Source organism: Cinclus cinclus, chromosome 1 (genome assembly GCF_963662255.1).
Source record: "Cinclus cinclus chromosome 1, bCinCin1.1, whole genome shotgun sequence".
Taxonomy (NCBI): domain Eukaryota; kingdom Metazoa; phylum Chordata; class Aves; order Passeriformes; family Cinclidae; genus Cinclus; species Cinclus cinclus.
In genome coordinates, this window is record NC_085046.1 from 36,955,995 (window position 1) to 36,969,298 (window position 13,304).

Sequence of the window (13,304 nt, forward strand, 5' to 3'; positions counted from 1 at the left end):
ACACACATGTCCTCTACCTACCCAGTAGAAAGCAGAAAAACTCCAGAGACTTTAGCAGTTTCACAGACACTGTACATGAAACAACTAATTACCTATACAAGCCTTTGCAGAATAGTAGATCAAGTGAAAACATGTAAATCTTAAACATGATGTTAACATGATGACATGTTTCATATTGAACGAGTATCCTAATTTCTGCCTGATACATACAAATTCAATCTGCAGTCAATTACGATGCAGATAAACATTGTCTATCATTATTTCTACCTTCTGCTGAGCCTACCTTTATCTTCTGAGTTGTGTCACTTAAATTTTTTTTGCACAGTCTACCACAACATAACTCTGTAATCTAATTACTTCATTCACTCAGACATAATTGTGGTACTAACACCAAGGACATGTGCAATATGACTTCTTTCAGATATGTTCTGAGAGAAAGCTTTTACCTGCTAAACTATGATCAATCAATTCACCCCTTTCTGGAAAACCAAATATGCAATAACAGGTCAAGGACCACAAAGTCTTTTCTGTAGAAAAAAAATGCAAAATGATTATCCATTATTATGGCAGAATAAAATATCCCAATATGTTATTCCCCAGGTATTTATCTTTCTATGTAAAGAAAACTTCCTCTTTCTACTCCCTCTTCTCCTTCCTAAAGCATTTATTCAGTATACTCATGAATGTACCCTGCGACTCACTGATCAGAGTGAATGACTGCTTCCTGAGCTCACTAGCACCCTTGCATAATTAATCTGCTCTACCCCACTCCCTGTTCTTGGGCTTCTTCCAGAGTCATTTCTATAATGGTGAGAGATTGCACCTGGCAAGAGCCTGCATCACATTGTGAAAGACTGGCAACACCATTCTTATGGTAAAATCATCCATACTATAGTAAAATCAATTTCATTTTCATTATAAAATTATGACAAGGAATATAATATTTTCATTATGGAAAGCAAAACTTGTTTTATCTTGGTCATATGAAGAAGGTCAAAATTTCCTACTTAACTTCGCTTTTTCCATAAGGCAGTATTTTTATGACCATACATCTGCTTGTACTGTAAACTGCCATTGAGTGTAGCATTACCTGAAATTATTTAGGCAAAATTGCAAACATTTGCCTGAATACAACACACAGCATTCTGAGACAACATACACTGTGTCAAAATATATATACTGAAGGGAAGATAACTGAAGTAATCAATCAGTTCCCATAACTGGCATTTTTCTTTTAAGGACACCAGTACTTCATACAGCACAACAAAATTTTGTTACGTGCTAAAATACAATAAACAGGCTGTTCATTTTGCCATCTATTTTATCCTTTCTATTGTTAAGAAAGAGAAGTTTTAAGCTTATTTTGACAAGGTTATCAAGTTTTAGAGTCTGGAACTTTATATATTCTCTCTTCCAAAGCAATACGGTTGTTTAGGGGGGTGTTCATGAAATATGGTCCTTTGAAAACTGCTTTCATCAATAAAATTAACTTTTATATTTAATCTCATCTTTACTGCATTAAGTGGCAGCATAATTTATTTTGCCCATAGCAAGTCTTATTGCAGTTAGAGTTCTTAGAGAATATTAAACTAATTTTGTTTTTTTTTCATTTAGATTAACACAGTAATTGATCTCAGATTATATTAGAATGATATACCAAAAAAAGTTAATCTATACACACTGCTATGAGCTATACATATCATTCAATAAAGCATGTATTAATTTGTCTTAGTAAATATTATATACATGCCTCCAATTTTGAATCTGGAACTGACATATTCCAAATTGAGAACTTGTGTAAATGAGATATGCCACTGTTATTTTGTAGAAAAGTACCCCAGCTTCCTTGCACTAGCAGTGCACACCACCACCTATTTTTTATACATTGTATTAATAATGTAAATGTAGTTCAATATTCAAGTTATACAAAAATGATGCTTATTTCAAAACAATGGACGTTGTTAAACTTAACATCAATTTTCTGAATAGTCTTGAAAAGTTCAGGTTTTTTTGGTGTCATCAAAAGAATGACAGCGTTGGGTATGGAGCCAGCATCTGTTTGAATCTGAGTTGGTTCACAACAGCTAATTGGAGTCAAGGGTCCACACATGCACTTACCTGCCCAGACACTCATTTAGCTTAGAAACTTTTCACTGTTTCAACAAAACCCACTTGATTCCCTCAGCATGCATCCTGTGAATTTTATAACTAAAGAAAGTTGAGTAGGTGGGTTTAGAGTACCTTGTCTGAGTGTTTTCACCTGCTTTCTGTTGCCAAGGAAACTATTTCTGTCTGTTTACATTCACAGTAAACATTGAATTCTAAGTTTCTGATATTTTTGGACTGAAGCACAGCATCATGGAACCATAGTGGTCAGACACAGTTACTACAGGAAATTTCATGGAAAACAGGAAAAGTTTAAAAAGTGCATATTTAATTATTAATTCCTTATGATTTGAACTTTATATTTGAAATTGCAAACAAGTTAATTTGACCTCTATATACAAAATCATAGAAGAGAGTACAGAGAGTTATCGTAACTGCTCCTACAAACAATCTTATTGGAATCACTGTTTTTAATACTACAATTACTAGAAGCTTTTCAAGTTTCAGTTTTGTGTTCAGAAAAATGTTGATGCAATTTTCTGATTCTTTCATTAAAATACACAGGTACACAGATTTCAATTTGTATTTCCGTAATTATTTTAATGTAAATATTTCCAATGTCCTTTAAATCAGCTCCTACCCATAAGCAGAAATTCAAAACCCACAATTAGAAGCATAAACGCTCAAATTTACTGATTACAACTCTATTTTATATGTCAGCTTGACTGTAGGTTCCCACGTTAAATCTCCAGCGTTCTTATAGAAGGCTGTAAACATATGTAAAATATGTGAAGTTTTGTGTTCACTGAAACAGAAAAGTTTGCATAGATGTGCCAAGACTGTTAATTTAAGGATGGAAGAGTTTATAGATCCTTTCATTATCTTCATATCTCAAAAGGAACCCAAGCCTTCCTTCTGCAGAAGCATCCATATAGAGGCAAAGTGTTGCCTTGGAATAAAAGAACCCTCAGCCCACTAGCTGTTTGCTTATTTAGACACATTTTGTATATCTAAAAGAATCCTATTCAAGTAATTTGCTCAAAACGTCCCAGTTTAGGTGTATCCATAGGACTTCTGTCTCTCTAGACAGAAATACATGTTACATTAATAAAAAAGGGAAAATAAGTTAAATTAATAAATGCTGTTACCTGCTAGAAACAAAAGTATTTTTTTAATGTAATGAATCAATATAAACAGAACATAAACAGCTAAGTGGCAATAAAATCTGCTGCCATACCATGGAAGTAAATTTGCATCAAAAAGTAGATTTGTCTAAACAATTAGCCAGGGAGAAAATATTTTGAGAAAAAAATTCAAATATCTAGAGGGAACAAAAGTTTATAAGGCATAGGAACTTGAAGATCGGTCTGTCTACAATACAGTTATATTTATTCCTCTACATATTTTTGTTTTGCCTTGTTTTCAATAATCCTTAGGTAATTCTGTGAACACATTCAGGGCCTCAGTGAAGCCCACAAATACTGTATGTACCTACAAGGTTTGTCAGTACACTTCTACCAACTATCACAGGGTCAGAGCCTTAGTGGTTTGAATCATTACCTTAAGACAGAGCACACAGACCTGCTTGTGAAGAAGTAATTAAATCTTCGATTAAAGTTAGTCATTAAATAAATTAATATGTTGGTTCTTAAAGTAATACATACATGTGGATAGATCAAGTTGTTTCAAAAGTAGTGGAGGGTGAAAACTGGGGTTTATTTAAGAGACATGTAGGATGCTGTACTATTATCAATACAGAAATGGCAATGACACATTCCAGTACAAAGCTGACAGGTTAGAATCTTTTACTCCTCTAAGCTGTTAGGTTCCATGTAGGAAGCCACCGTTAATGATATCAAATAGTATGCAAAACTTAATGAGATGTTCTGACATCACTTACTGCTTACACTGCAGTTATATTTTGTCTCCTTCCTACAAACCTTTCTACTTAACTGATGTTACACTGAAATCTGAAAATCAGTTGTTGTTTTTTTTTTTTTCCATTGAACAAAACCAAATATTTATTGAAGCTAAAAGAAACAGGCTACAATCCCACAAATTTTAAAGAATAAGAATAGTCCCTCTGAAATCAACAGGACATTTTAGATGTTGAAGTTTTATAAGACAAGTGTCTCAGAGATGTTCTATATTTCTACACTGGCTTTAATGTTTCATCTCCTCTAGTCAAGCACAGGTTATCAGGTTCAAAACTGGAACAGCTATATGAAACCATAACGTGAATAACATAAAAAATGGTTAAACTAGACATGTATAAAAGCCCTTTCTGATTTTAAAATCTAAGACATATGTTTGGGCAGAGATTACTTACAGAGTGAAAATTCCAAACGGTACAGAAATTTAATGCTGAGACTCCAAAGCCTTTGGAGCAGGCAGACCTCTTCATATCTTTTCACAAAATTAATTAACAAATTTATTTGTTCTTTCTTGTTTTTATGTTGTTCTCACTTATGCTATGGCAGGGCTAAGGAAAAGATAGCATGTCTTCCCTGGTCACTAAAAAATTACTTTCAGAAAACTGATTGCTTTAGTAAAAGCAATTTCTGAAATATTTCTGAAAGTAAACTATTTCTGAATCTTTTTTGAATTAAATGGAAATAGGAATCTTTAACTTCACTTCCAATGATGAACTGAAATGTGAATAGCTCTCAGTTTACATTTGTGACATCTCACTGCTGGGATAATTAGGATACCTCAGAGTGCTTTGCAGCACCCCAAATCTATATGATGGAACACATTGTACTGGAAACTTCCCTCTAAATAAAGACAGAACTTTCAACAAGGAAATCTCCATGCGGGTTTCTAAGCTGGTGGTGTACATTTGGGGTGTATGGATGGTTTGAACTGATTTGGGCTCAGTGAGCTTCAGGATGCTTTATGGAGTTCAATGACCACTGAGTACAGGAGAAGCAGCAATATGGGACACCTATGGTTTTACACCCATAGTGTTATAACTTTTGAAACTGATCCCTAAAAAGTTTCTTAGTATGTTATGATTCACATTATTATTAAAGTTCTTTTTCCCTTGGGTATGTATTAATGACTTACTTTTTGCAAATAAATTGCACAAATATGATTAGCTTTTGCAAATTGCTCCTTATTCTGTTACTGGTAAGTAATTTTTATAATTCTGCAGTGTAAACAGATGCTATTTTCCGCTACATATTCAACCATAATCAGCTAATTCAATGTGTTAAAAACAACAAAAGATCTTCAAGAATGAGCTATTTGCTTCAATATTCCAACTTCCTTTGAAATCTATGTTTAAATCACCCATGATAGGAAGTTGGCAAATTACTGCATAAGCCCTCTTGCAAAAGATGGGCTTTAGTTAATTTATTCAGATCCCAGCTGTGTTCTGTTACCTTCCTAATAGGCATGTTATCCATCATATTGATCCAAAAAGTTATTTTTTGACCAAAGCTAATATGCTTCATTACTTTTCCTGTAACAGAACAATATTTGGGCATGAGTTTTACAACTGTTCAACATTCATGCTTATGAAATCATTATACACCAAAATCTAGAAACAATGAACCATGATATTTTCCTTTCCCTTTGGAAATGGCAAGGACTTCCTTGCTATGAAAAAGAGAAAAACAAAACCAAAACAGAAAGCAAACATGTTAAGTTTAGATTGTGTGGGTGAAATCCTGGCACCACTGAAGTCAACAGAAATGTTGACATTTATTTCACTTGGACTGGCAAGTGCAATACTCCATCTGGACACAGTGTGAAGAGTCTAAAGATGGATGGACAGCCTTTGACTAAGCCAACAAAACCAAATGTATATCACAAAACACATCAGCTGAGGAAAAAAACTTGCGTTTTCACCAAAAAAGTGTCATAAGCAACTTAGTATATGCTAAACACTTATCCTCACTGTAGCATTTGTTTGAGTAATTGCACCATCTTGGTTAACACTGTATACTAATAATCAGATGCTACTGGTGTCTCATGTATAAATACATACAACAAAATAAGGAAAAATAAAAGTTAAGGATGTCATAACAATTTAGCTCAAGTGGAAATGACTTTGTTTGTTTTTCTGCTCTTTTTTACCAGGTTTTACTTAACACTGCTAGAGACGACCCCAGGAATATTGCCCATTTCTTATATATTTTAACAAACCTGTTTGAGGAAGGTAGTTGCATGTTTGTGTATATATATGTTTATATAGTTACATACAGCATGGGAAGGATGCCATCTTACCATAAATATAATATTAGATGGAAAGCTTTCCAGTGTGGAGTACACTTGAGACATATATATATATATACATACATATATGTATGTATCTGTATCTCCAGCAAACATCCAGTTATAACAGACTCACAGTTTTGTCAGAGAGATATAATCCATTGTCCTTTTCCTAGTGGGTTGCAAATAATTTGTGCAGTAGTGTATGGACAGATATAAAGACACAATGCATTTCAGAAGCACCACATAATGATATCTAGGAAGTACAACATCAGAAGAAGGCAGGTAATCATTAGAACTCTCAGTCTTAACTGAACTTGTGAGACTAATTTTCCATTTTAGATAATATCTTACTTTTGATCCCAGAGCTAGATTACATCTGAGTCCATCTCATAATAAAAATACAAGTAAATGTAATAAAAATAAATAGAATTACTTGATTTATCTCCCAAAGACTATGCTTTATAGTATAATTAATTTCAAAAATGTCTGTGATTCTGACATGAATGAACCTTAGACTGAGAAAATGAGGACTCTACCTTGTAAAGACCTTAAGGGTGTGAGTTCAGACTATGGATTTGGAAGGGTAATAGTAGACAGCAAATGTTGTGACTGCAAAAGAAAGGACTTGCAAGTGTAAGCTCCTATGATTTATCAAGTTATGACAAATATTGCCAGTTATATGCAAGTTAGCTGCCTGAGACAAATTAGCTGGCCTGAGATAAGACGACATTCCCAGGGCATCTTCCTGGTTTTCAGAGTTAATGGCTGGAACCATGACATCCCTGTGCCCGTGTATGTCAGTCTCCTCAGAGCCTTGTGAGGCCTCCACTGCCAGCTCTGGATGATGTGCCTCTGGGTGCCACCTACTCCACCAGCCACATCACAGAATTGGAATGGTTTGGGTTGTAAATGATCTTAAAGATCTATTTCCAGCAGCCATGACAAGGCCAGGGACACCTTCCCCTACACCAGATTATGCAAAATCCCATCCAGCCTGGCCTTGAACGCTTCCAGGGATGGGCCATCCACAACTTCTCTATTCAAGTGCATCATCACCCTCAGAGTAAAGGATTTCTTTCTAGTATCTGATCTAAACTTGATTTGTCTCAGTTTAAAGCCACCCTTTCTAGTTCTGTCACTAGGACTTATTCCCTTGTAAATAATCCCTTCCCAGCTCTCTTGTAGGCCCCCTTCTGGCACTGGAAGACTGCAGTAAGGTCCTTCCAGAACCTTCTCTACTCCAGACTGAACAGCCCTAACTCTCTCATCCTGTCTTGATAGGAGAGGTGCTCCAGCTCTCTGAACACTTTCATGGCCCTCCTCTGGACTTACCCACTCCAGCAAGTCCATGTCTTTCTCCTGATGGATGTCCTTCTCCTCTTCTCCCAAAGCTGGACACAGCACTCCACTTAACAGAGTGGACAGAGGGGCAGAATATCGACCTGCTGCCCACCCTGCTTTTGGTACAGCCCAGGATTCAGCGGCCTGCCTAGGCTACAAGTACACATTGAAGAGTCATGCTGAGCTCCTCATCCACCAGGATCCCAATTTTTCTGTATTCCTCACAGGCTACCTGTCCTTCCTTCCACTTTGTAGGCTTCTTTTTTGTGTTTTGCATTTCAAGTACAAACTAGATATTACCTCCAGCTGAGAGGTTTAAGATGCATTAGCACCTTCAGGCTTACAGAAGACAAATCTAGCAGGTTACTTTAGACAAACAACTGGCCAGGAATAAAACTGGGAGCTTTCAGGCTAAGCCAAAGTGTTGACTAGTCCAAATATGGTAGGAGGACAAGCAGTGACCTGCTAACAATGGATTTAATCTATAGCCAAAGTGTTTATTCAGTCATGTGCAAATATCTTTCAGTAAGTCAAACAGGTTTAGGAATATGGGTGCAAACCACACCCCCACCCCCACCCTGACATATTACAGGAGAGAACCTCTACCTCCTTTATCTGATCAGACAGACCACATCATTGGTCCTGCACATTACCACAAGAGGCAGCAACAGAATTTAAACTCTATGTTTGCTGAAAATGTGCAGATGTGGCACTTGGGGATACTGTTTAGTTGGGCTTGATGGTCTTTGAGGTCTTTTCCAGATTTAGTGAATCTAGGATTCTGTGATATTATGTCTGAATGTGTAGCTATTTACAGTGCAAGAATTTCAGAAAATGACTTGATGTTAATGATAAAATCATCATCCCATTGATTTATCCTTTGGTGCTGATAAAAGAGAATTATGCTTCTCCCCAGCCAAAGGTCCTCAAGGGCCAACCCATCACTTAATCGGTTACAAGTTATCATCACTTATCAGGTTGAAAATGCATCTTTGCGCACACCAAAATAGCTTGCAGTGAAACACCAGGAGCCCCTGGCTTGTCCTAAATGTAATTAATGTTCTATTAACAACATACTGAAATGGCACAAGCCGCTGTTACCCAGTCAGCCAAGGCAAATCCTGCTTCATAGCCACAGTTCAAACCCTTCAGTTCGTTGTGAATATAGATACTAAATTAAAAATGCATATTTAGAACTGGTGGGACCTCTTTTTATAGAAAAAAGGAATCATGCCTGCAATATACACAGATTCTTATGGCTGCAGCAATCAGTTTCAATACTTGAATTAAAATTCATCGTCCAATTACTCTAGGTTGCTATACCTCCTCAATGAGAATCAATGTCCTACTATTTGGGTCAGGAGCAGCCGTAACAAATTGCCAACACGAGGACATCAGTAGGGGTGGGGGAAGGGAAGGTAAATATTTTTTGCCTTCACTTTCCCATTCAGGAAATACAGAAATAGACATCTTTTGGATACAAGTAGACTTTCTGAGAAAGATGATATACAATCTTTGCTAATTTTGAAAACCCAGATTTAAATCAGTTATCCATTTAATCTATTCTAGAACCGCTTCTTTCATTATTCCTTACTGCAATACCAGAAAAAGGCTGACAGAATTCACCCACCTCAACTTTTGTATAGGTTTTATTAGTGAGTGAGAAAAAAATATTAATTAAGGCTGACTTTGGAGAGGATCTGAATCTCAAGTAAACCAACTGAAGAATATTTGGGTGACAAACCTCCTCCCAGTTCACAGAAAGAAAATGGCTTGCACTGGCCAGGGTCATGTATTTCAAGTTTCTGTCTTCAAGCCTTTCTACTCTCTGGACTTGGACATAATGTTTTCTTGGATTTCAACCACCACCTTTATGATCATTCAGCATTAGTAGCTCCTGGATGGCTCTAATTGTTCTCCTACTTTGCTGCCTGAAATTTTCCATTTCTCAAATCACCCCTTTCTGTCACTGTATCCCAAATGTTAATCATGAACTATGCCAGACTGAGAGTCTCATTTTTTTTCCACATATTGATCTCCTACTCTGCATCATTGCTCCCATTACTCAATATTTTTATTTGTTTCATCTCCTATATAGCTCCTTCTTCCTCTTGCATGCCTCAGGAAAACACACCTCAGTGTCTGGAACAGAACCTTTGTTCTGCACTGTCACTGCAGTGACACTCCTCATGATCCCTACTGCTGAATGCCACTGCATCTGCTTCTTTCTTCTGAATGTGTGTCCTCTCCTTACTTCTTGCCTTTTTTTTTTTTTTTGATGCAGCACCACCTCCAACAGCACTAATTTAGCACACAAGAAACTAATAAGCCTACAAATATCCCAGTCTTCTCCCTGTGTCTTATTCCTCCCTGGCTTACCTTGCTAGTAAAGGCCCATTTCATCAATCAAAACATAGAGCTCAAACTCTAGAAGAGTAGCCAAAATACTTCTGCACCATTTTTATGCATGATGCACGTTATCTTAGCTTTTCTGTGGAGGAAGTTTCATTCTTACAGGCTTTTCAAGCCCTGAAGAGATACAGATTAGGCATGTCAAATAATTTTGGAATAAAGAAATCCTTGGCCCTGAGAATTACACAAAAGAAAATACTGTTAAACACATAAAAAACCCTCAAAAACTTTATTCCTCCAGTGTCCAAAATGTTAATTATTTCAATATAGTTCATGTTTTCTGACATCTTCAGACATTCTTACTCATTTATTACTGCTTCTCAGAATGTGTTTACATTAGAAATCTACTTTATTACAACCGTTTATCCCTACATATGAATCTGGTATGAAAAACATGCTAGAGAATAAATTGAAGATTGACAGGTAACTTGTGATGGGCTATTTGGCTAGAATTGTGTTAGTGAAAACCCATTAAAAATCTATTCAATAACAAAAAAATAATTTTCTGTCCTGTCATTATAACAAATTATAAGAGTCTTTGAAAAGGCAATGTAGGTCGATGTACCTGTAAAATATAAATTGTACCACGTGCTCAGATTAATTACTAAACCATAAAAATAAACAGCTTGTCACTTTGGAAGAACAACTCCTATGCAAGTGATGAAATTCTGTATTTGGCAAACAAGATATTTAAGCAGACAGAATATAAGGACTGAGGCTTAGTGATTATTTGATTTGCAATTTGACGCTTTTACATTGATTTAAAAAGAAACAAAACATCTGAGCAAATATCCCATAGTTTTAAAATTACTGCACATAGAATTGTCTTATTCAATGATGAGATTTAGACATGTTTTGTATTGTGATGAAGACTAAGGTGAGAGATAATAATGTTGAAGTATCTACAGCTAATGAAAACATAACACCTTGTATTGGGTGGCATGCCTCATGGCAAAAAAGCAATACATCACTGTCCTGAAAATGACCAGCAGGAATAGAAAAATGAGCCATTGCTAATTAAGCCTTTTATGTACAAACATGATTGCTAATCAAATCTTTATTACCCCACACTGTCACATTCTTTCTTCCTCATTTACACTTCATCCTGTAATCCTTGAAGTATCAGCTTTATAATTGTCTTATAGGTTGTGTTTTTCTGATGTGTGAAAGGATTAGCTGGTGACAATGACTATTTAGAAAAGATACCTAAAATAAAAAAGCGACCATAGATGAAAAAAGAATGGTACAATTAAACTACATCTAGTCATTCTGATAGCTAATTAAAAGTCATATTTAAATTACTAGCAAAACATAAGATGCTTCCTCAAGATGAAAGAAATTTCATGTCTTGTGTCATTTGAAAACTACCTTTATTAAAAGGAAAAAAAGTGTTATCCAGTAATGACCACAGTATAAAAATAATTCAGTAAAGAAAGGAATTTAGATTTTAATTATTTAGTTGCTATGAAATTTGCTATACAACCTTCATATAAATTGAATACTGAAGATAAATATTACCCTAACCAAATATTTGATTAAAATCCAACAAAATAAACTTTTCAAAAATTCTGGGCTAGCATATAAGAATACTAAATTTCTACTAATGGAGTACCACATAACAATTCCATTTTTAATTCCAATAATTATAATTATTGCAATATTTTTACAATAAAGTGAGAAAGAACATAAGATATTTGAAACAGAAAAGCATTCCTCTTCTATCATGTAGGGAAAGATCAACTGAACTTATTATTTTTGTCACAGAAATAAAAAAAATCAAAGCAAGCACTGACAATTTCAATACTCTAAATGTAAATTAAAATACTTCAGACAAAAGGCTTGAAGGCAAGTGATTCTCCCACCAAGGGATGATTTTCACTTGTCTCCAGGTGTAACATTATGTGCACTGATGGGCTGATCAACAGAACAGAACATCTCCCCAGCTGTAATCAGGAGTGATTGATGGTTAGGACAAAAAAGTTGATTATCATGACAAGTCCGCTGATGCAGAGAAAATAGGCTATGCCAGGGAAAGGATAAAACCTGTTCAGAAACTACCTTATAAAATCTCCTTTCTACGGGATAAAAAGAAACATTTATACCTATCAAAAATTGCTAATATAAATTAATTCAGTACATTTGCTATGCATTCGTATCTAAAGTTATCCCACCACAACACAGTGATACCTGTCTAAATACCAAACAGACTAAATCCTTGTATTTTTAAAATCATACTTTGTGGTCAGACAATTATGTATATGAATGTATCTGAGTGGTCTACCCATAGACTATTACCTCAGTTTAAATACATGATTTGAATTAATAATTCAAATTTCAAAGTCCATGAGGGACTTAGGTGTAAGTCCCATATTAAAGTCTTTGCTGAAAAGAAGTCAGTCCCTTTTAACCACCTAAAACCTTGAAAGACTTCACTTTCAATTGAAAAAATTGAAAAAAAATAAAAATGCACAAGTGTAGGCAATATGCCCTCAAAAGTATAGTTCAAATGCGTGATTTTTTTCTTCCAATGTAAAGCATTAAAAAGGAGGTATTGGGTTGCACTTCCACTCCTTCAGAGTATAAGGCTCCCAGCTGTTAGCTGTGATGTAAGTAAGTACACACAATAGCAATATCTCTCGAGACTATAAAAGACAAGAGAGGAGTGATAAAAGGACTCAGGAACTGAAAAAGTCAGGCCTGGATGTTCTGAAGTGGAATTTGTTTATGTGAGGGGCAGTTGTGTTTAATAGCAATCCTTTCAAAAAGAAACATTATATTTGCTCCAAGAAGAGGCTGCACAGATACAGTAAAGAAGAATATATTACAGGTATCTAAGGGAGTGCAAATTTACTGACCAAAAAGAGAAAAAAAAACAACGAAAAACTGTGTCCAGAGTCTGTGTAACATTACTTGGAAAGATTTTATGGGTGTTGGAAGAGAGTATCATCAACCAAAGCCAAGTATAAGTGCAACTTTACTCTTAATGCATTTTTAAAAGAAATTATTGCGAGGGTGTGGGAGGGAGAGGGGTGTATTGATAAAATAATAAAATTTGCTGGACATTTTCGTCACTTGCTCTTTCTGTAACCCAGACTGGCATATACTCCTGTCTGTGTGTTGTTGGTTCTTTTTTATGTCCTTATCATTGCCTGAGAATGTGAACCAGGAGTCACTGCTTGGTACCTGGAAGAGGCAATGTTTTGCCACTTCTACAGTGAAATCTG

General features: G+C 35.5%; 1 protein-coding gene across 1 annotated transcript in view; it reads right to left on the reverse strand.

The window, feature by feature from the left end:
• Positions 1-13,304, reverse strand: part of ZNF385D (zinc finger protein 385D) — a 406,850-nt gene that overhangs the window by 67,944 nt on the left and 325,602 nt on the right. The gene's annotated exons all lie outside the window — the stretch shown is intronic.